Source organism: Bos grunniens, chromosome 2 (assembly GCF_055505025.1).
Source record: "Bos grunniens cultivar Pamir isolate PY7600 chromosome 2, Bosgru_T2T1.0, whole genome shotgun sequence".
Lineage (NCBI taxonomy): Eukaryota > Metazoa > Chordata > Mammalia > Artiodactyla > Bovidae > Bos > Bos grunniens.
Window position 1 is genome coordinate 121,102,591 of NC_141166.1, and position 24,020 is coordinate 121,126,610.

A 24,020-nucleotide genomic window follows, 5' to 3' on the forward strand; every position below is an offset into this window, starting at 1 on the left:
AGATTTTTATTATTGGTTTTAAGTAAAATGAAAACAAGTCATGAAATAGAGTTTCCATAGAATGATCCCACTGTAAGAAATATATGTTTATATGAAAAGTGTAGATATTATTACTCAAACTGTGAATAGCTATGCTAGTGTGGACATCTGTTGTTTTAGCATATACAGGATCCATCTCTCACTATCCCAGTAAGACCTAGGCTTTCCAATAATCCCTTTCTTATCTCCTACCCAGGGACTGGGTAGAATTAATTCAAACCCAAGCTCAGCAAAAGGGGTAGGCATGTGACCTAATCTAAGCCAATCATTGCATTCCCAGCCCATAATAGATACTGATTCAGGAATGAGATTGAGTCATGCCCCAGATTTTTGTTTGAAAATGTCTGGAGCTAAGATGGCCATGTTCCCACTGCTTGGGAGACAAGAGATGGGGGTACACCTGATGAAACCATTTGACCTTGTTGCTGCTGTTGTTGTTCAGTCACTCAGTTCAGTTCAGTTCAGTCACTCAGTTGTGTCCGACTCCTTGCGACCCCATGAATCGCAGCACACCAGGCCTCCCTGTCCATCACCAACTCCTGGAGTTCACTCAGACTTCACGCCCATCGAGTCAGTGATGCCATCCAGCCATCTCATCCTCTGTCGTCCCCTTTTCCTCCTGCCCCCAATCCCTCCCAGCATCAGAGTCTTTTCCAATGAGTCAACTCTTCACATGAGGTGGCCAAAGTACTGGAGTTTTAGCTTTAGCATCAGTCCTTCCGATGAACACACAGGACTGATCTCCTTCAGAATGGACTGGTTGGATCTCCTTGCAGTCCAAGGGACTCTCAAGAGTCTTCTCCAACACCACAGTTCAAAAGCATCAATTCTTCGATGCTCAGCCTTCTTCACAGTCCAACTCTCACATCCATACATGACCACAGGAAAAACCATAGCCTTCACTAGACGGACCTTTGTTGGCAAAGTAATGTCTCTGCTTTTGAATATGCTGTCCAGGTTGGTCATAACTTTCCTTCCAAGGAGTAAGCATCTTTTAATTTCATGGCTGCAGGCACCACTTGCAGTGATTTTGGAGCCCAAAAAAATAAAGTCTGACACTGTTTCCACTGTTTCCCCATCTATTTCCCATGAAGTGATGGGACCAGATGCCATGATCTTAGTTTTCTGAATGTTGAGCTTTAAGCCAACATTTTCACTCTCCACTTTCACTTTCATCAAGAGGCTTTTTAGTTCACTCAGTCACTTCCAACTCTTTGAGATCCCATGGACTGCAGCGTGTCAGACTTCCCTGTTCTTCACCATCTCCCAGAGCTGTCTCAAATTCATGCCCATTGAGGTGGTGATGCCATCCAGCCATCTCATCCTCTGTTATCCCCTTCTCTTCCTGCCTTCAATCTTTCCCAGCATCAGGGTCTTTTCAAATGCGTCAGTTCTTCACATCAGGTGTCCAAATCCCTGGAGCTTTAGCTTGAGCATCAGTCCTTCCAATGAATATTCAGGACTGATTTCCTTTATGATTGACTGATTTAATCTCCTTCCAGTCCAAGAGACACTCAAGAGTCTTCTCCAACACCACAATTCAAAAGTATCAATTCTTCAGCGCTCAGCTTTCTTTATGGCCAAACTCTCACATCCATACATGACTACTGGAAAAACCATAGCTTTGACTAGCTAGACAGACCTTTGTCAGCAAAGGCAACGTGATGTCTCTGCTTTTTAATATGCTGTCTAAGTTTGTCATAGCTTTTCTCCCAAGGAGAAAGTGTCTTTTAATTTCATGGCTGCACTTTGCCAACAAAGGTCTGTCTAGTCAAGGCTATGGTTTTTCCAGTAATCATGTAGGGATGTGAGAGTTGGACTGTAAAGAAAGCTGAGCACCAAAGAATTGATGCTTTTGAACTGTGGTGTTGGAGAAGAGTCTTGAGAGTCCCTTGGACTGCAAGGAGATCCAACCAGTCCATCCTAAAGGAGATCAGTCCTGGGTGTTCACTGGAAGGACTGATGTTGAAGCTGAAACTCCAATACTTTGGCCACCTGATGGGGAAGAACTGACTCATTTGAAAAGACTCTGATGCTGGGAAAGATTGAGGGCAGGAGGAGAAGGGGACAACAGAGGATGAGATTTTTGGATGGCATCACTGACTGGACATGAGTTTTGGTAAACTCCAGAAGTTGGTGATGGACAGGGAGGCCTGGTGTGCTGCAGTCCATGGAGTCGCAAAGAGTTGGACAAGACTGAGCGACTGAACTGAACTGAACTGACTCACCATCTGCAATGATTTTGGAGCCCAAGAAAATAAAATCTGTCACTGTTTCCGTTGTTTCCTCATCTATTTTCCAGGAAGTGATGGAACCAGATGCCTTGATCTTAGTTTTTTGAATGTTGAGTTTTAAGCCAGCTTTTTCACTCTCCTCTTTCACCTTCATCAAGAGGCTCTTTAGTTCTTTGCTTTCTGCCATTATGGTGGTGCCATCTGTTTATCTGAGGCTTTTGATGTTTCTTCCCGCAATCTTGATCCCAACTTGTTTTTCATCCAGCCAGGTATTTTGCATGATATACTCTGCTTCCCTTGTAGCTCAGTCGGTAAAGAATCTGCCTGCAGTGCAGAAGACCCGGGTTCGATCCCTGAGTTGGGAAGATGCCCTGGAGAAGGAAATGGTGACCCACTCCAGTATCTTTGCCTGGAAAATCTCATGGACAGAGGAGCCTGGTGGGCTGCAGTCCACGGGGTCGCAGAGTCGGGCACGACTGAGTGACTAACACTTAGTTACTTAACACCCTGCATATTAGTTAAATAAGCAGGGTGACAATATACAGCCTTGATGTACTCCTTTCCCAATTTTGAACCAGACTGTTGTTCCATGTTCGATTTTAACTGTTGCTTCTTGACCTTCATAATGGTTTCATAGGAGGCAGGTGAGGTGGTCTGGTATTCCCATATCTTTAAGAATTTTCCACAGTTTGTTGTGATCCATACAGTCAAAGGCTTTTGCATAGTCAATGAAGCAGAAGTAGATGTTATTCTGGAATTCTCTAGCTTTTTCTATGATCCAATGTATGTTCACAATTTGATCACTGGTTCCTCTGCCTGTTTTAAATCCAGTATGAACACCTCAAAGTTCTTGATTCACTTACTATTAAAGCCTAGCTTGGAGAATTTTCAGTATTACTTTGCTAGCATGTGAAATGAATACAATTGTGTGGTAGTTTGAACACTCTTTGGCATTGCCTTTCTTTGGGATTGGAATGGAAGCTGACCTTTTCCAGTTCTGTGACTACTGCTGAGTTTTCCAAATTTGCTGATATAGTGAGTGCAGCACTTTAACAGCATCTTCTTTTAGGATTTGAAATAGCTCAGCTAGAATTCCACGAATCTCCAGTAAGCCCGCTGTCCTTACCTCACTTGGGCTCCAATACCTCATACTGTGACATCACTCCTGTCCCCACCACTTACACCCCTACTTCATTTAGCTCCATTTCATGGCCCTTGTTCTGAATTAAGAAAAAAGAAAGGAAGAAAGAATGGAAGGGGGGTAGGGATGAACAGAGGGAGGCAGTAAGGAAGAAAGCTTTGTTTTCATTTATTTTTTCCAAGAGGGGTATATAAGAATTTGGGCTTCCCTTGTAGCTTAGGTGGTAAAGAGTCTGCCTTCAATGCAGGAGACCTGGGTTCAATTCTTGGGTCGGGAAGACTCCCTGGAGAAGGAAATGGCAACCCACTCCAGTATGCTTGCCTGGAGAATCCCATGGACAGAGGAGACTGGCAGACTAGAGTCCATGGGGTTGCAAGAATTGGACATGACTTAGCAACTAAAGCACCATAAGAAATTAGTGAAATTTATTTTAAACAAATAAAAACAGAAGGGGAACCATGACCTTTGTCTTCAAAAGATTAAAGACCCTTATATAGAAACACTAAAAGAACTTATTTTGAATTCAATGATATAAGGTACAGAGAAACTTTTTTCTTCAATATAAGCAATAATAGTGTTTTTAAAAATGTGAACTGTCTAAAGGCAAAATGGGATGCCTTATAAAATTATGAACTCCTTGTAACTGCAAGCATTCAAGCAGGGACTAGAAAGACAAAATAGTCATTCCTATTTTGAAAGAAAGGTAGTACCAAATGACAACTAAATTAGTTCATCTGGTAGGTAACTAACTTGGGAACCCTGGGCTTTTATCTTTTGATTTCTTAATATGATAAATTAGTCTTCACACACCACACTTTTAAACATAACTCAAAACACGTCTGAAAGAGGATATTTGGAAAAAGCAGTATTCACCACCTTTTAGTTTATTTTAATTAAATAATTATTGAATTATTTTAGGCAAACATAATTAGGCCCTGATCTTTTTGTTACTCAGGACAATCAGTAGTCAATATACTAAATATAAACAACCTAACAGGACACACAGTTCCCTTTTGAAAAAATAGAACTATGCAGAATTGCACAAAGAGAAGTTTCCCTTGGGTAAAATTTAAAACATTGCATACCATCTCAAGGAAAGAAAAATGTTGTATTTTTATCTTCATGGTACGATAGAATGCTTTCTATGAAAACAAGCATGACAAAGTGCAAAAAACAAAAATGTTGCTACATTTACAAACCATCAGAGTTTAACTAATGGAGTAAAATCTCAAGTCCTTTAGAATAAATTTTACACGTGAGTAAAATTCCTTTAAAAAAAAGTTTTATTTATTCCTTTAAAAAAAAAGTTTTCGCCACAGGTGTACATGTGTTCCCCTTCCTGAACCCCCCTCCCACTATGTTGATGTATGGCAAAACCAATACAATATTGTAAAGTAAAATAATAATAATAATAAAGAAATGATAAATGGTTAAAAAAAATAAAAGTATTATAAAAAAAGTATTAAAAAAAAAAAGTTTTGTTTTGATAGAAATCTTTTTACAAATGCATTAGCACATTTGCCACTTCCCTGCCTTGTTAAACAGAGACTACAAAATATATATATATATTTTTAAATGCCTTCCTGACCCACATAATTATCACTCTGTACTTAACTTACATCCATGCCCTTAGAGTCTGCTGAAGCACATATATATAGCCCTCCATTAGCAGCCCACTGATGTGTGTTCTGACTAGTAGCGTCTCCTTTGTAAAGTTTTCCAGTTTTCTTCCTTACTGTCAAAATTGTCAGTCATTCTCCCATGCTGTTAATAAGTCTATCTCTAGCAGCCTTTTTCCTGACGTTAAATTCACTGCTTATCTGCCGCTGTTTTGAAAAAATGGATAATTTAAGCAGAATAAGAACACGTACAAGAGATTAGATCAGAACAGTGGAGTAAGTACATGTGTGTGCCTCGTCCTTATTTCCCAAATCCTTAGAAATGTGAGAAAAATATGCTGTAAGTGTGCAATACGAGAATGTATGGCACGTTTATAATGAATTTATCTGAAGTGGAAAATTCCTAGGAGAGAACACACTGTTTGGAATATCTTGGTTCATTTGCCCTCCCTGTAATACCAGTGCTAGGCTTGAGGACTTGCGATGTAAAGACAATCAAAACCATGTGGCTTGTGAGAGGGTTAATTCCTAAAAGAAAAGGGGGCTTGACAGACAAATGCAAAGCATGTTTAGTATGCTGACACTCGCTGAAAGGCAGTCTTCCCCACCACCATCCTAGCCACTCGTGAAACTTAGAAACTTGTATTTCAAAATGAGAAACTAATCCTTTTCCACTTAACTTGAGCAGAATTCACATTGTATGCCAGTCAAAATGCAAATATAAGAATGATAAACATTTATTTATATGTAAATTATATTATTAAACCCATTAAATATACCTTAATAGTTGTGGACATAGAGATTCATGATTTTCTTCAGTTCTGGAAAATTCCAAGGTTTCTTTGATTCAAATGTTACCTTTCTGCCTGTCCCTCCATTATCTTCCTCTCAAATTCTTGTCAGAAGGATATTAAAATTTGACGTGTATCCTCTGTATCTCTTAATTGGCTTTTTATACTTTAACCTCCTTTGCCTCTCCATGCTACGTTTTAGGTGAGTTTCTCAGACTATCTTTTCATTCCCTAATTCTTCCTTGTACTATTCCAGGGTATCAGTTATCTATTGCAACCTAACAAATCACTTCAAAAGGTAGTAGTTTGAAATAAAAACAATCTCTTATTTCTCATTTCTCTTTATTTTGTGGGCTGGCTAGATGGTTTTCCTGCCAGCCACTCACCTGGCAGGTCACTCAGATCTGGACTTCCCTGGGCTGTCAAATGGCTGAGTTGACTGAACCCCTTACACTGCATGATCTCTCACTACCCAGGAGGTAGCAAGCCAGGCTTTATTCATGGTGGCATTAGTGTTCCCAGAAGCAAGAGTATGTAGCCCCAACACTCAAGTACTTGAGTCACTTTTGCCAGTGATCCATTGGCTAAACATTGGCCAGTCATGCTGCCTAGTCCAGATGCAACGAGTGGAGAAATGGATTCCACTTTTGATTGTAGGAGTTACAAAGAGCATTTGGCCAGTCTTTGCAGCTTACCATACCTGGTTAGAGTTTATCCATCTTCTATATGCTGTATTGCAAGTATAATTTTTCTTTTTTAGTGTTTCACTATTTTTTTTTCATATCTACATTTTTTTGCCTATTTTATTTCAAGAAATCCTTTTTTTTTTTTTAGTTTTTTTCCTAATAAGGATCATCTCCTTTTTTAATACTTATTTATTTATATTTTTGGTTGTGCTGGATCTTTGTTGCTCTGCACAGACTACTCTGTAGTCGCTGTGCACAGGCTTCTCATTGCAGAGCGCATGAGCTCCAGTGGTTGCAGCACATGGGCTCAGTAGTTGAGGTTCAGGGGCCCTGGAGTATGGGCTCCGTACTTGTGGCACAGTGGCTTAGTTGCTCCACAGTGTATGGAGTCTTCCCAGACCAGGGATCAAACCCCGTCCCCTGCATTGGCAGGTGGATTCCTATCCACGGTACCACTAGAAAAGTCTGAAGCCTTATTTTTTGTAATGAATTTCTTTCTTTCTTTGAAAGAACAAGCTTATGTTAAGGTCTTTGTCATATTGTGCAATGCAAATAATTTCCTATGGGATGGATTTATTTTCTGGTTGTTGATTTTGTTGTGTTTTTTCCATTACTCTTTACATGAGTTTTATTTTGAAGGGCAGATTTTGTTTTGATTCATTGTTTTGGTTTGTTCTCAGGATCTCTCCTGTACCCATCTTACTTTTATCTTCTCTCCCAGTTATTCAGATCTCAAGTCCAAAATTGAGTCTTATAATGTGTTTTGGGATTTCTACACTATTATGAATATGGGTTCATAATGGGTTTAGAGCTTGCCACCAGAAATACCTTGACTCAGTTCCTAGTCACAAAATCTCTTCCTTTCTTAGATGACAGCTTCTTATAAGCCCTGAATAGCCAGTCAGCAGCAAGGAGAAAAGCAGGGAAATACAGCCTTTCTTTTCATAACTTCCTTTCAAAGAGGTGAGCAGGAGAGGCCCCACTCCAGCCACTGGCTTCAACCTATGAAGCAGGGCAGAGCCCCCATCTCCTGGGGAGAAGGAACCTTTTATTTTTAGTTCATTACCGGCAGGAGCCATCCATTCCTCACTTCTGTTTCTAAGCTCATCATCTGGCAGGCCTGTAGCTTCAGCCTCACTTGTTCATTCACATTTCTGTCTGTTTATGAACCTTGAAGATATTCCTGTGTTTTGGACACTGTCTACAGCTTCTACATTTTATCTATTATAGCTACAGTTTTCATCTAGATGAAATATACTACCCAACTGACCAAAGCCCACATAGTTTTAGCAAAACACCTTATATTAATTCAAAAGTTCATGACAGTAAGCATATGAAAAGATGCTCCATATCATTAATCATTAGGGAAATATAAACCACAATGAAATGCTACCCCACAATTATTAGAATAGCTAAAATTAAAGACTGATCATACCAAGTATTAGCAATGATGTGGAACAACAGGAGTGTCCATACGTCACCGGTGAGAATGAAAAATTATGCAACCAATTTGGAAAATAGCTTGGCAGTTTTTTAAGCTAAACACATACCTATGGGTATGATTTAGCCAGTTCACTCTTTGTTATTTATCCAGTTAAAGTGTTCCTCCATATAAACACTTGTACATGAATGTTTATGACAGCTTTATTTGTAACAGCTAGAAATGGGAAACAATCCAAATTCCATCAACAGCTGGGTGGGTAAATAAACTGTGGTATATACATACAAGGCAATGTTACTTGGCGATTAAAAAGAATGAACTATTAATATAAACATCAGCATGACTAAATCTCAAAATAAAGCTCAGTGAAAGAAGCCAGACAAAAAAGAATATATACTACATATCCTTTGTAAACATTCTAGAAAATATAAACTAATTTATAGTGTCAAAAAGTAGCAGTAGTTGTCTGGGGGGCAGGGAAGACGAGAGGGAGAAATTACAGAGTTAGGGAGCTGGTGGAGGTGATGGCTGTATTCATTACAGTGATGGTTACACCCAGTAGTTCCCCTCTATATGCAGTTCTGCTTTTTGCAGTTTCAGTTACCTGAGGTCACTGGGGTCTGAAACTATTAAAGGGAAAATTCCAGAAATAAACAATTCATAAATTTTAAATTGAGTGCTGATCTGAGTTTCATGATGAAATTTCATGCTGTCCCACTCCAGTCTGCCCAGAATGTGAATCGTCCCTTTGTCCTGCATAACCTGTTAGTCACTTAGTAACCACCTCAGGTATCAGATCAACTGTTGTCTATCACAGTGATTCTGTTCAAATAACTCTTACTTTATTTAATAAAGGCTCCAACGCCCAGAGTAAAGATGCTGGCAATTCTGGTATGCCTAAAAGTAGCCATGCTGCTAAGTCGCTTCAGTCGTGTCTGACTCTGTGCAACCCCATAGACGGCAGCCTATCAGGCTCCCCTGTCCCTGGGATTCTCCAGGCAAGAACACCGGAGTGGGCTGCCATTTCCTTCCCCAATGCATGAAAGTGAAAAGTGAAAGTGAAGTCACTCAGTCGTGTCCAACTCTTAGGGACCCCATGGACTGCAGCCTACCAGGCTCCTCCGTCCGTGGGATTTTCCAGGCAAGAGTACTGGAGTGGGGTGCCATTGCCTTCTCTGAAAGAAGCCATAGTGCATTCTTTAAGTAAAAAGGTGAAAATTCTGTATTTAATAAGAAGATAATCAAGCCTGAAGTTGCTAAGATGTACCAATATTCTATCCATTAACTTGTGAAGAAAGAAAAAGAAATTCATGCTAGTTTTGCTGTTGCACTTCAAACTGCAAAGGTTAAAGCCACAGTGTGTGACAAGTGCTTAGTTAAGATGGCCAAGGCATTAAGTTTGCACAGTAAAGGTATTTTGAGAGAGATCACGTTTACATAAGTTTTATTACAGTTTATTGCTGTAATTGTCCTATTTTATTATTATTAAATTATTGTTAATCTTCTAGTGCACCTAATTTATAAAGTAAACTTTATCATAGGTATGTATGTATAGGAAAAAACATATTACATATAGGGTTCAGTACTATCCAAAGTTTCAGGCATCATCTAGGTATCTTGGACCACATCATCCCACAGACAAGGGAAGAGTTGGAGGTGTTGGAGTTGACGCTGCTAGTACAGTGGATAGGAATCCGCCTGCTAATGCAGGGGGCACAGGTTCAATCCCTGATCTGGGGAGATTCCACATGCCGTGGAACAACTAAACTGTGCCACAACTACTGAGCCCACGCTCAGGGGCCCTCAAACATGGATGCTAAACATCAATTGTACACTTGACCTATATCCAGTTTATTATATACCAATTATTTATTTTAAAAGCTGTTTTTAAAGTTAATGTAATGTTATTATATCTGAGCTTATTTAGCTTGGTCATATTAGTTTCATTATAAGTATAATATTGAAAAAAATATTAATGATAGCTAACATTTATCTGACACTTTGCCAAGCAAGTTATGTAAGCATTTTACTTAGGTCATCTCACTTGATCCCCATCAACAAGTTTACCCATAGGTACTTTAGATAACAACTCCATTATGTAGATAAAGAAACTGGAGCTTCAAAGGATTAAGTAAATTGCCCAATAGGTGACTTGTGTACTGCTAAGTGACAAAAACGGAATTTGAACCATATGCTGTGGTTCTAGAGCCTGAACTGAGTTAAAAAGGACAGTTTGCCTCACTGTTACTCAGTTTCCTAGTCCTGACCTTTGAAACTATCCTCTCTCCCCACTCTCCCTCAGCTTCATTTTCATCTCCTGGTAAAGCTCCAAAATCACTGCAGATGGTGACTGCAGCCATGAAATTAAAAGACACTTACTCCTTGGAAGGAAAGTTATGACTAACCTAGAAAGCTTTTCAATATGCTTTTCAAAAGCTTTTCAAAAGCTTTTCAATATGAGTTGACTCATTGGAAAAGACCCTGATGCTGGGAGGGATTGGGGGCAGGGGGAAAAGAGGACAACAGAGGATGAGATGGCTGGATGGCATCATTGACTCGATGCACATGAGTTTGGGTGAACTCCAAGAGGACAGGGAGGCCTGGAGTGCTGTGATTCACAGGGTCACAAAGAGTCAGACACGACTGAGCGACTGAACTGAACTGAACTGAAAGACTAATACACAAATTCCCAGAATGGGAATCAGGAAAGAAAACCGCTTTTTGGTTGCACTGCACCGGCTTCCATGTATAAGGAAAGAGTGTGACAAACTTGGAAATTATGGGATGTCCTTGCTAGTCTACACAGCTAGTGACCACCTTTGCTTGTTTTTTATCTACTTTAAAACTTTATAGAGATAGAAATTAACTCATAGAAATTTGATAGTAATGAAAATAATTCCCACCCATAGAAACACAAATTGTGTTTAGTGGGAATACTTGATACTGCCCTGTGGAAAATAGCTTCTTTTGACCAGTGTTTTATCCACTTATATATTTAATTCATCTGGAGAAGGGAGTGGAAAACCACTTCAGTATTCTTGCCATGAGAACTCCATGAACAGTATGAAAAGGCAAAAAGATAGGACACTGAAAGATGAACTCTCCAGGTGGTAGGTGCCCAATAACTACTGGAGACCAGTGGAGAAATAACTCCAGAAAGAATGAAGAGACGGAGCCAAAGAAAAAACAACACCCAGTTGTGGATGTGACTGGGGATGGAAGTAAAGTCCAATGTTGTAAAGACCAATATTGCATAGGAACCTGGAATGTTAGGTCCATGAATCAAGGCAAATTGGAAGTGGTCAAACAGGAGATGGCAAGAGTGAATATCAACATTTTAAGAATCAGCAAACTAAAATGGACTGGAATGGGTGAATTTAACTCAAATGACCATTATATCTTCTACTGTGGGCAAAAATCCCTTAGAAGAAATGCAGTTGCCATCATAGTCAACAGAAGAGTCCAAAATTCAGTACTTGGATGCAATCTCAAAAACAACAAAATGATCTCTGTTTGTTTCCAAGGCAAACCATTCAATATTGAAATAATAGACAGCTCCAAGTCTATACCCCAACCAGTAATGCTGAAGAAGCTGAAGTTGAATGGTTCTATGAAGACCTACAAGACCTTTTAGAACCAACACCCAAAAAAGATGTCCTTTTCATTATAGGGGACCAGAATGCAAAAGTAGGAAGTCAAGAGATACCTGGAATGACAAGCAAATTTGGCCTTGGAGTTCTGAATGAAACAAGGCAAAGGCTATAGAGTTGTGCCAAGAGAACAATCTGGTCGTAGCAAACACTCTCCTCCAACAACACAAGAGAAGACTCTACACATGGACATAACCAGATGGTCAACACCAAAATCAGATTGATTATATTCTTTGCAGCCAAAGATGGAGAAGCTCTAATAGTCAGCAAAAACAAGACCAGGAGCTGACTGTGGCTCAGATCGTGAACTTCTTATTGCCAAATTCAGACTTAAATTGAAGAACGTAGGGAAAAACCATAGACCTTTCAGGTATGACCTAAACCAAGCCCCTTGTGATTATACAGTGGAAGTGAGAAACAGATTGAAGGGATTAGATCTGATAGACGGAGTACCTGAAGAACTATGAATGGAGGTTTGAGACACTGTACAGGAGGCAGGGATCAAGACCATCCCAAGAAAAAGAAATGCAAAAAGGCAAAATGGTTGTCTGAGGAGGCCTTATAAATAACTGTGAAAAGAGAAGCAAAAGGCAAAGGAGAAAAGGAAAGATATAAGCATCTGAATGCAGAGCTCCAAAGAATAGCAAAGAGAGATATAAGAAAGCCTTCCTCAGTGATCAATGCAAAGAAATAGAGGAACATAATAGAATGGGAAAGACTAGAGATCTCTTTAAGAAAATTAGAGATACCAAGGGAACATTTCATGCAAAGATGGGCTCAATAAAGGACAGAAATGGTATGGACCTAACAGAAGCAGAAGGTATTAAGAAGAGGTGGCAAGAATATACAGAAGAACTATACAAAAAGATCTTCATGACCCAGATAATCATGATGGTGTGATCACTCACCTAGAGCCGACATCCTGGAATGCAAAGTCAAGTAGGCCTTAGAAAGCATCACTACAAACAAAGCTAGAGAAGGTGATGGAATTCCAGTTGAGCTATTTCAAATCCTAAAAGATGATGCTGTGAAAGTGCTGCACTGAATATGCCAGCAAATTTGGAAAACTCAGCAGTGGCCATAGGACTTGAAAAGGTCAGCATTCATTCCAATCCCAAAGAAAGGCAATGCCAAAGATTGCTCAAACTACTGCACAATTGCTCTCATCTCACACGCTAGCAAAGTAATGCTCAAAATTCTCCAAGCCAGGCTTCAACAGTACATGAACCGTGAACTTCCAGATATTCAAGCTGGATTTAGCAAAGGCAGAGAAACCAGTGATCAACTTGCCAACATCCACTGGATCATCAAAAAAGCAAGAGAGTTCCAGAAAAACATCTACTTCTGCTTTATGGACTATGCCAAAGCCTTTGACTGTGTGGATCACAACAAACTGAAAAATTCTTTGAGAGATGGGAACACCAGATCAGCTGACCTGCCTCCTGAGAAATCTGTATGCAGGTCAGGCAGCAACAGTTAGAACTGGACATGGAACAACAGACTGGTTCAAAATCGGGAAAGGAGTACATCAAGGCTGTATATTTTCACCCTGCTTATTTAACTTATATGCAGAGTACATCGTGAGAAACACTGGGCTGGATGAAGCACAAGCTGGAATCAAGATCGCTGGGAGAAATATCAATAACCTCAGATATGCAGATGATACCACCCTTATGGCAGATATTAAAGAAGAACTAATGAAAGTGAAAGAGGAGAGTGAAAAAGTTGGCTTAAAGCTCAACATTCAGAAAACTAAGATCATGGCATCCAGTCCCATCACTTCATAGCAAATAGATGGAGATGCAGTGGAAACAGTGGCTGACTTTATTTGGGGGGCCCCAAAATCACTGCAGATGGTATCTGCAGCCATGAAATTAGGAGACACTTGTTCCCTGAAAGAAAAGTTATGACTAACCTAGACAGCATATTAAAGGCAGAGACATTACTTTGCCAACAAAGGTCCGTCTAATCAAAGATATGGTTTTTGCAGTAGTCATGTATGGGTGTGAGAGTTGGACTGTAAAGAAAGCTGAGCATCAAAAAGTTTATACTTTTGAACTGTGATGTTGGAGAAGACTGTTGCGAGTTCCTTGGACTGCAAGGAGATCCAACTAGTCCATCCTAAAGGAAATCAGTCCTGAATATTCATTGGAAGGACTGATGCTGAAGCTGAAACTCCAATACTTTGGCCCTCTGATTCGAAGAACTGACTCATATGACAAGACCTAATGCTGGGAAAGATTCAAGGTGGGAGGAGAAGGGGACGACAGAGGATAAGATGGTTAAATAACATCACCGACTCAATGGACATGAGTTTGAGTAAACTCTGGGAGTAGGTAATGGACAGGGAGACCTGGCGTACTGCAGTCCATGGGGTCTCAAAGAGTTGGACATGACTGAGCGATTGAACAAACTGGCTGAACTGATTCATTTCAGCATCCCTGGTCTGACTGTAATTTTTCTTTGAACTACTTGTAAAATCTACTGGTTCCCTCATTAATAGTGAGTTAAATAAAAGCTTTAGCATATGTTCATTTTATATTTGTATGAGTTACAATTTTACCTTAAAAAAAATCTATCCTTTATCCCATATATATATAGAATAATTTAAAATTATTTTGAAAAAAAAATAAAATAAAATTATTTTGAAAAATGTTACTTAACCGTAGCTAACCAAATTCAGTAATCTCTTCCTTACCCTGTCCAACCATGAAATTCCCTTCTGTATATATTTTCAAAGACTATGAGAATTTCAGCTCTAATATAAGACAATGGTGAGCCCCTCCCATTGCCTCTAATTAGGAAAAGTAATATTTGGGAGAGTAAAACAGAAAGTAGAAATGAAATAGAGGTAAATTTAAAATAGGGCTTTTTTCCTCTATAGAGGAATATAAAATTTTAAAAGAATAAGAGGGAGAAAAATAAATGTAGACCTTAGGAATGCCTTCTTGTGACATCTGTAAAGAGAAAGGAAGGCAGCCAAATACATGTTCTTTGGCTTGAGTGTTCATAGAAATAACCGAGACTTTAAAATTGAGTATTTGGAAAGAGTAAGAAATACCTGCTTTATGATGGTTAGTATATTAAATACAGATGACTCATGGTTTTTTCCAGTCCAAATATCCAAGTTCTTTTTTGTCCTTTAGCTGAAGCAGTAAGGGAGTAAGACAGGAGATCAAGAGGCCTGACCAAGGTACAAGTCTCTGGAGCATAACACTAAATAACCTTGGATACAGAAAATCAGAAAAACATTGATAAAATCAGAACTGAACAAAAGACTCTTATTATCCAGATTATCTGCCATAAAGAAGTTTTCATGGATATCTAGTTAAAACTGAAAGAGAGGGGGGACATCTTAAAGTTTTCTATAAGAAAAATGAGTAAATGGGAATTATGTAGTATATACTATTATCATTTAAGGTATATAAAATATTGATGCTGTCCTTATGAATAAGTAAAGGTTTATCTGAGATGACATTCAAAATATTTAACAACCTTAAAGCATGAGAAAGGCCTATTTGGAAGGATGCAGGACCTCTAGAGAGCAAGGTTCTAGATGCTTCTTACTATGCCTGACATTGACCTGGGGTTCATGCTGGGTTTTGGGAAGTCCAGTAAGTCTCAGGGGAATAACCAAGACCACTGGGGCAAGGGTTTGGCACTTGGAAGGCTTGGGACAGTGGCTATTTACAAACTGTATGGAAGTATTTCACTAAAATACTCATCTCTCTCTCTCTGTTTTCTTGCCTCCCTCCCTGCATTCCTCCCTTCCCACTTTCTAAGTACTTGGCACTACTCACCTCTGCAGAAAAGAGCAAAGGATTTGTAAAAGAAATGGTCACTACTTGAGGTTTAAAATGTGCATAGCTGCAAATAATAGACAACTCTACTACAGTGGCTTAAATGGAAGAGTTTTTTCATATCATGATAAAACAGGCTAGCTATGAGCAGTTTAGGGCTTGGACACGGTGATACACAGTGACATTGTCAAGGACCGGGCTCCTCCCATTTTTGTCTTCTACCATCTAGCCATCGTCATCACACTTGTTGCCTCACGGTTGTAAGATGGTTCTTGCACCTCTGTACTTCACTTCTGAGTTTCAGGAAAGAATAAGATGAGAGGATGAAGGAGTGGTATCTGGCTTAGGAGAGCACTGTCTCCGCAGACTTCTGCTTGCCTTTGGCCAGAAGTGTGTCACGTCACCTACTTTGGATACCAGGCAACATCAGGAGGCCAGTGTTTTTAGTGATGCACTTTGTTGCTTTGAGAAAAATGAGAATTTGTTAGTAAGGGTGAAGGGGGAAAATAAATATTGTTTAGGCAAAAGGTAGCACTTACCCCACTCATTTAAAGGCTGTATCAAAAACTGGACAGAGGGAATTTCCCTGGCAGTCCAGTGGTTAAGACTCCATGCTTCCACTTCAGGGACATGGGTTCGATCCCTGGTTGGGGGACTAAGAGCCCGCATGCCACACAGCACAGCCAAAAGGAAAAAAATAAAAAGGAAAGAGTTGGCTCTGCTGATGAAATCTTAATATTTATGAAAAAGTCTTAAAATAGCAAAGTACAGTTCACTCTGCTAAGAGTTTTTAAATAATGTATTATGCCACTTGGTAAATGTTAAATTTAAATTTCACATCTGCAAAAATGTATATAATCACAACCTCATGTTTAAGTGGAAACCATTGTATTACATATAAGCTGCTTCCAAACATGTATGACTAATCAAATTTCTAAGCCAAATTTCTTCATCCATGCAGAAAAAAAGCACTCCTCATTGATGTTCACATAAAAGCTTTTTGTCAATGTAGGATTAATTTTTGTAGTGTCTGAGGAGAAAGAAAAGACATAATTTAAAAATTATGAAACTATCTTAGTTGAAGCAATCAAATATAAAGGAATTTTCAACTCAAATATTTGAATTTCAGAGTTACCTGCCACTTTGAGGTCATTACATTTTGCTTTTCCTGGTTCTGCTTCTGTTCTAGGGTGATCTTCAGTTTCCATTCTGTTTTTGTCTATTTTTGTTTGACTTTATTGTTTTTTTCTCCATTTCAGAACAGAGTTTTTATAAGAGCGATAGAGAGCTTTTCTCCAAATTGCCCAACATTACTTATCTCTACTCTAGAAGATACGATCCTCATCTGTCTCTGCAAAGAGGCTTTTTGTAGTTTCTAGTGCGGCAAATGCAATGCAATAAGTTATACTCCCAGTTTAAAAACATCTATGATGTAAAATCTAAGAGTTCATTGGAGAACAGCCCTTACATAATATGTTTGAGCATGGCTTATTTAGTCTGAATCCCTGTTTAGGAAGAAAAATGTTCTCAGAATAGTTTCCTTTTCATAACTGTTAATACTGGTGAATCCACCTCTAAATACACCAGAGAGAAGAGGGAAATCAAGGAGAGACCAACATATACAGTCAGCCCTCTGAATGCCCAGGCTTCACATCCGAGAATTCAACCAACCATGGATTAAAAATATTTAGGGAAAAAAATCTGAAAAATTCCAAAAAGCAAAACTTAAATTTGCCCTATGCCAACAACTATTTACATAGTATCTACATTGTATTTACAACTATTTACATATAATTTACATTGTATTAGCTATTATAAGTAATCTAGAAATGATTAAGTATACAGGAGGATGTGTGTGGGTTATATACAAATACTGCACCATTTTATATAAGGGACTTGAGTATCCTCAGACTTTGGTATCCTTGTGATGACTGAGTCCTGGAACTTATCTCCCACAGATATCAAGGGATGACTATGTGGTTAAGACGCTGATATTCACATATCACACATATAGCACTTAAGTTCTCAATCAACAGCTAAACGATGGGCTTCACTGGTGGCTCAGTGGTGAAGAGTCTGCCTGCCAATGCAGGAGACACAAGTTCGATCCCTGATCTGGGAAGATCCCACATGTTGCTGAGCAGCTAAGCCTGTGGACCATAACTACTGAGCCTGTGCTCTAGAGCCTGGGAGCTGCAATTACTGAGCCTGTGGATCGCAACAAAAGAAGCCACCACAGTGAGAAGCCCACACACCACAGTTAAGGAGTAGCCCCAGCTCCCTGCAATCTGAGAAAAGCACGCACTGCAACAAAGACCCAGAACATCTGACAATGAATAATATGAATAATATGTTAATATGTTAACATATTATTGAATATGAATAATATGTTAAAACAAAAACTTAATGATTCCCTAAAAAATAAAAGTGGAGGGTAACAAGACATTTCCAAGATAGATGTTAGTTCTACATTTATATATGCAATTTATATGCAATTCAAATTGTTGTTCAGTTGCCCAGTTTATCCAGTTCTTTGCAACCCGATGGACTGCAGCACGCCAGGCCTCTCTGTCCCTCACCATCTCCAAAGTTTGCCCAAGTTCATGTCCATTACATCAGTGATGCCATCCGGGCATCTCATCCTCTGACGCCCTCTTCTCCTTCTGCCCTCAATCTTTCCCAGCTTCAGGGAAATTCAATTCAAATCAATAATTTAATTAATTAGAGTTAATTTGAATAGCAATATAAATTAACTCGCTGTAAATAGACTGAAATACTTATTACATTAGTTTAAATCAATTTATCCTAAAATTTGTGTCACTAAAGACCGATAAGTAATGAAGACCTCCATTCCTTGTCTCCTTTATGAAGCCTAGACAAATGCCTGCTTGGCATTAAATGGACCCAGTGAGTCACCTAGATCTAATCAGAGGTAGCTTTAAACTTCATTTGGTGTCACTGTAAAATGTTATATCCTGGTAGTGAGAATGTAAGTTGGTTCAACTACTTGGAAGAATATTTGATAATGTAGCAAGAATTTTTTAAATTTTTTAATTGAAAGATAATTGCTTTACAGAATTTGGTGGTGTTCTGTCATACATCAACTAGAATCAGCCATAGGTACACCCAAGTCCCCTCCCTCCCGGACCTCCCTCCATCTCCCTCCCCACCCCACCATTCAGCCTGTCACAGAGCCCCTATTTGAGTTCCCTTAGTCATACAGCAAATTCCCATTGCCTATCTGTTTTACACATGGTATTGTAAATTTCTGTTACTCTCTCCATACATCTCCCCTTCTTCCTCCTCTCCTCCTACCTTGTCCATAGGTCTGTTCTCTATGTCTGTTTCTCCACTGCTGCCCTGAAAATAAATTCATCAGTGCCATCTCTTCAGATTCCATATATATGTATCAGTATACAATATTTATATTTCTCTTTCTGACTTACTTCACTCTGTATAATGGGCTCTAGTTTCATCCACCTCATTAGAACAGATTCAAGTGTGTTCCTTTTTATGGCTGAGTAGTATTCCATTGTATATATGTACCACAGCTTCTTTATCCACTCTTCTGTCGATAGACATCTAAGTTTCTTCCATGTTCTAGATAGTGTAAATAGTGCTGGAGTGAATATTGGGGTACATGTGTCTTTTTCAGTTTTGATTTCTTCAGGGTATATGCCTAGGAGTGGGATTCCTGGGTCAAATGGTGGTTCTAGTCCTAGCTTGTTAAGCAGTCTCCACACCATCTTCCATAGTGGCTGTATCAGTTTACATTCCCACCAGAAATGCAAGAGTATTTCCCTTTTATCCACACCCTCTCCAGCATAACTCAGATGCCCATTATATCTACTATTGTGGGCAAAAACCCCTTAGAAGAAATGCAGTAGCCATCATAGTCAACAGAAGACTCTGAAATGCAGTACTTGGATGCAATCTCAAAAACAACAGAATGGTCTCTGTTCATCTCCAAAGCAAACCATTCAATATCACAGTAATCCATGTCTATGCCCCAAACACTAATGCTAAAGAAGCTGAAGTTGAATGGTTCTATGAATGCGTACAAGACCTTCTAGAACTAATACCCAAAAAAGATGTCCTTTTATTATAGGGGACCGGAATGCAAAAGTAGCAAGTCAAGAGATACCTAGAATAACAGGCAAATTTGGCCTTGGAGTACAGAATAAAGCAGGGCAAAGGCTAATAGACTTTTTCCAAGAGAACTCTCTGGTCATAGCAAACACCTTCTTCCAACAACACAAGAGAAGACTCTACACATGGACATCACCAGATGGTCAATACCGAAATCAGATTGATTATATTCTTTGCAGCCAAAGATGGAGAAGCTCTATACAGTCAGCAAAAACAAGACCGGGGGCTGACTGTGACTCAGATCATGAACTCCTTATTGCCAAATTCAGACTTAAATTGAAGAAAGTAGGGAAAAAAACCACTAGACCATTCAGGTATGACCTAAATCAAAACCCTTGTGATTACACAGTGGAAGTGAGAAATAGATTGAAGGGATTAGATCTGATAGAGTGCCTGAAGAACTATGGATGGAGGTTTGTGACACTGTACAGGAGGCAGGGATCAAGACTATCACCAAGAAAAAGAAATGCAAAAAGGCAAAATGGTTGTCTGAGGAGGCCTTACAAATTGCTGTGAAAAGAAGAGAAGTGAAAGGCAAAGGAGAAAAGGAAAGATATACCCATTTGAATGCAGAGTTCCAAAGAAGAGCAAGGAGAGATAAGAAAGCTTTCCTCCAGTGATCAGTGCAAAGAAATAGAGGAAAATAATAGAATGGGAAAGACTAGAGATCTCTTCAAGAAAATTCAAGATATCAAGGGAACTTTTCATGCAAAGATGGACACAATAAAGGACAGAAATGGTATGGACCTAACAGAAGCAGAAGATGTTAAGAAGAGATGGCAAGAATACACAGAAAAACTATACAAAAAGATCTTCCTGACCCAGATAATCACAATGGTGTGATCACTCACAGAGAGCCAGACATCTTGGAATGCAAAATCAAAGAGGCCTTAGGAAGTATCACTACAAACAAAGCTAGCGGAGGTGATGAAATTCCAGTTGAGCTATTTCAAATCCTAAAAGATGATGCTATGTAAGTGCTACACTCAGTATGCCAGCAAATTTGGAAAATTCAGCAGTGGCCACAGGACTGGAAAGGTCAGCATTCATTCCAATCCCAAAGAAAGGCAATGCCAAAGATTGCCCAAACTACTGCACAATTGCTCTCATCTCACATACTAGCAAAGTAATGCTCAAAATTCTCCAAGCCAGGCTTCAATGGTACATGAACCGTGAACTTCCAGATATTCAAGCTGGATTTAGCAAAGGCAGAGAAACCAGTGATCAAATTGCAAACATCCACTGGATCATAGAAAAAGTGAGAGAATTCCAGAAAAATACCTGCTTCTGCTTTATGGACTATGCCAAAGCCTTTGACTGTGTGGATCACAACAAACTGTGGAAAATTCTTCAAGAGATGGGAACCAGACCAGCTGACCTGCCTCCTGAGAAATCTGTATGCAGGTCAGGAAGCAACAGTTAGAACAGGACATGGAACAACAGACTGGTTCAAAATCAGGAAAGGAGTACATCAAGGCTATATATTTTCACCCTGCTTATTTAACTTATATGCAGAGTACATCGTGAGAAACACTGGGCTGGATGAAGCACAAGCTGGAATCAAGATTGCTGGGAGAAATATCAATAACCTCAGATATGCGGATGACACCACCCTTATGGCAGAAAGTAAAGAAGAACTAAAAAGCCTCTTAATGAAAGTGAAAGAGGAGAGTGAAAAAGTTGGCTTAAAACTCAACATTCAGAAAACAAAGATCATGGCATCTAGTCCCATCACTTCATGGCAAATAGATGGAGAAGCAATGGAAACAGTGACAGACTTTATTTTGGGGGGCTCCAAAAATGCTGCAGATGGTGATTGCAGCCATGAAATTAGAAGACACTTGTTCCTTGAAAGAAAATCTATGATCAACCTAGACAACATATTAAAAAGCAGAGACATTACTTTGTCAATAAATGTCCATCTAATCAAAGCTATGGTTTTTCCAGTAGTCATATATGGATGTGAGAGTTGATCTTTAAAGAAAGCTGAGCACCAAAGAATTGATGCTTTTGAACTGTGGTGTTGGAGAAGACTCTTGAGAGTCCCTTGGACTGCAAGGAGAAAGAATCAATCCATCCTAAAGGAAATTAGTCCCAAATATTCATTGGAAGGACTGATGATTAAGTAGAAACTCTAATACTTTGGCCACCTGATGCGAAGTACTGACTCATTTGAAAAGACCTTGATGCTGGGAAAGATTGAAGACAGGAGGAGAAGGGGATGACAGAGGATGAGGTGGTTGGATGGCATCACAGACTCAATGGACATGAGTTTGAGTAAATTCTGGTAGTTGGTGATAGACGGGGAGGCCTGGCGTGCTGCAGTCCATGGGGTCACAAGGCATCAGACATAACTGAGCAACTGAACTGAACTAAACTGAGTCTCCAGCCTTTATTGTTTTAGACTTTTTGATCATGGCCATTCTGACTGCCGTGAGGTGATATCTCATTGTCTTTTTGACTTGCATTTCTCTAATAATGAGCGATGTTGAGCATCTTTTCATGTGCTCATTAGCCATCTGCATGTTTTCTTTGGAGAAATGTCTCTTCAGGTCTGTTTCCCACTTTTTGATTGGGTTGTTTGCTTTTCTGGTATGGAGTTGTATGAGCTGCTTGTGTATTTTGGAAATTAATTCTTAATCAGTTGTTTCCCTTGCTATTTTCTCCCATTCCGAAGGTTGTCTTTTCACCTGGTTTGTAGTTTCTTTTGCTGTGCAAAAGGTTTTAAGTTTAATTAGGTCCCACTTATTTATTTTTGCTTTTATTTCCATTACTCTAGGAGGTGGGTCATAGAAGATCTTGCTTCGATTTTTGTCATCAAGTGTTCTGCCTATGTTCTCCTCTAAGAGTTTGATAGTTTCTGTTCTTACATTTAGGTCTTGAATTCATTTTGAGTTTATATTCATGTATGGCATAAGGTAGTGATCTAATTTCACTCTTTTTCACATAGCTGTCCAGTTTTCCCAGCACCACTTATTGAATATCTGTCTTTACCCCATTGTATATTGTTGCCTCCTTTGTCAAAAATAAGGTACCCATAGGTGCGTGGGTTTATCTCTGGATTCTCTATCTTGTTCCATTGGTCTATATTTCTCTTTTTGTGCCAGTACCATACTGTCTTGATGACTGTAGCTTTCTTGTATAGTCTGAAGTCAGGAAGGTTTATATCTCCAGCTCCGTTCTTCCTTCTCAAGACTGCTTTGGCTATTTGGGGTCTTTTGGGTTTCCATCTGAATTGTGAAATTTTTTGTTCTAGTTCTGTGAAAAAAGCCATTGGTAATTTGATAAGGATTGCATTGAATCTGTAGATTGCATTTGGTAGTATAGTCACTTTTACAATATTGATTCATCTTACCCAGGAACATGGAATATCTCTCCATCTGTTTATGTCATCTTTGATTTCTTTCATCAGTGTCTTATAGTTTTCCATATACAGGTCTTTTGTTTCCTTAGGTTTTTCTTTCTTTTTGTTACAATAGTGAATAGTATTGATTCCTTAATTTCTCTTTCTAATTTTTCATTGTTAGTATATAGGAGTGCAAGTGATTTCTGTGTATTGATCTTATATCCTTTGACTTTGCTGAATTTATTGATTAGCTCTAGTAATTTTCTGATAGTTTCTTTTGGGTTTTCTGTGTGTAGTATCATGTCATCTGCAAATAGTGAGAGTTTTACTTCTTCTTTTACAATCTGGATTTCTTTTATTTCTTTCTCTTCTCTAATTGCCATAGCTAGGACTTCCAAAACTACGCTGAACAATAGTGGTGAGACTAGATACCCTTGTCTTTTTCCTGATCTTAGAAGGAAAGCTTTTAGTTTTTCACCATTGAAAATAATGTTTGCTGTGGGCTTTTCATATATGGCCTTTACTATGTTGAAGTAGGTTCCTCCTATACCCATTTTTTGAAACATTTTTATCATAAATGAATGTTGGATTTTGTCAAAGGTGTTTTCTGCATCTATTGAGAGGATCACATAGTTTTTATCTTTCAATTTGTTGATGTGGTATATCACATAGATTGATTTGTATATATTGAAGAATCCTTGCATTGTGTATATTGAATATACTTTATCATGGTATACGAGTTTTTTAGTGTAGTGTTGGATTCTGTTTGCTAGAATTTTGTTGAGGATTTTTGCATCTGTGTTCATCAGGGATATTGGCCTGTAATTTTCTTTTTTCGTGTTGTCTTTTCCTGGTTTTGGTATCAGGGTGATTGTGGCCTTGTAGAATCAGTTTGGAAGTGTTCCTTCCTCTGAAATTTTTTGTAAGAGTTTCAAAAAAAATAGGCACTATCTCTTCTCTAAATGTTTGATAGAATTCCTCTGTGAAGCCATCTTTTGTTTGGGGGGAGATTTTTGATCACTGTTTCAATTCCAGTGTTTGTAATTGGGTTGTTCATTTCTATTTCTTCCTGGTTCAGTCTTGAGAGGCTGATTTTTCCTAAGTATCTATCCATTTCCTCTAGG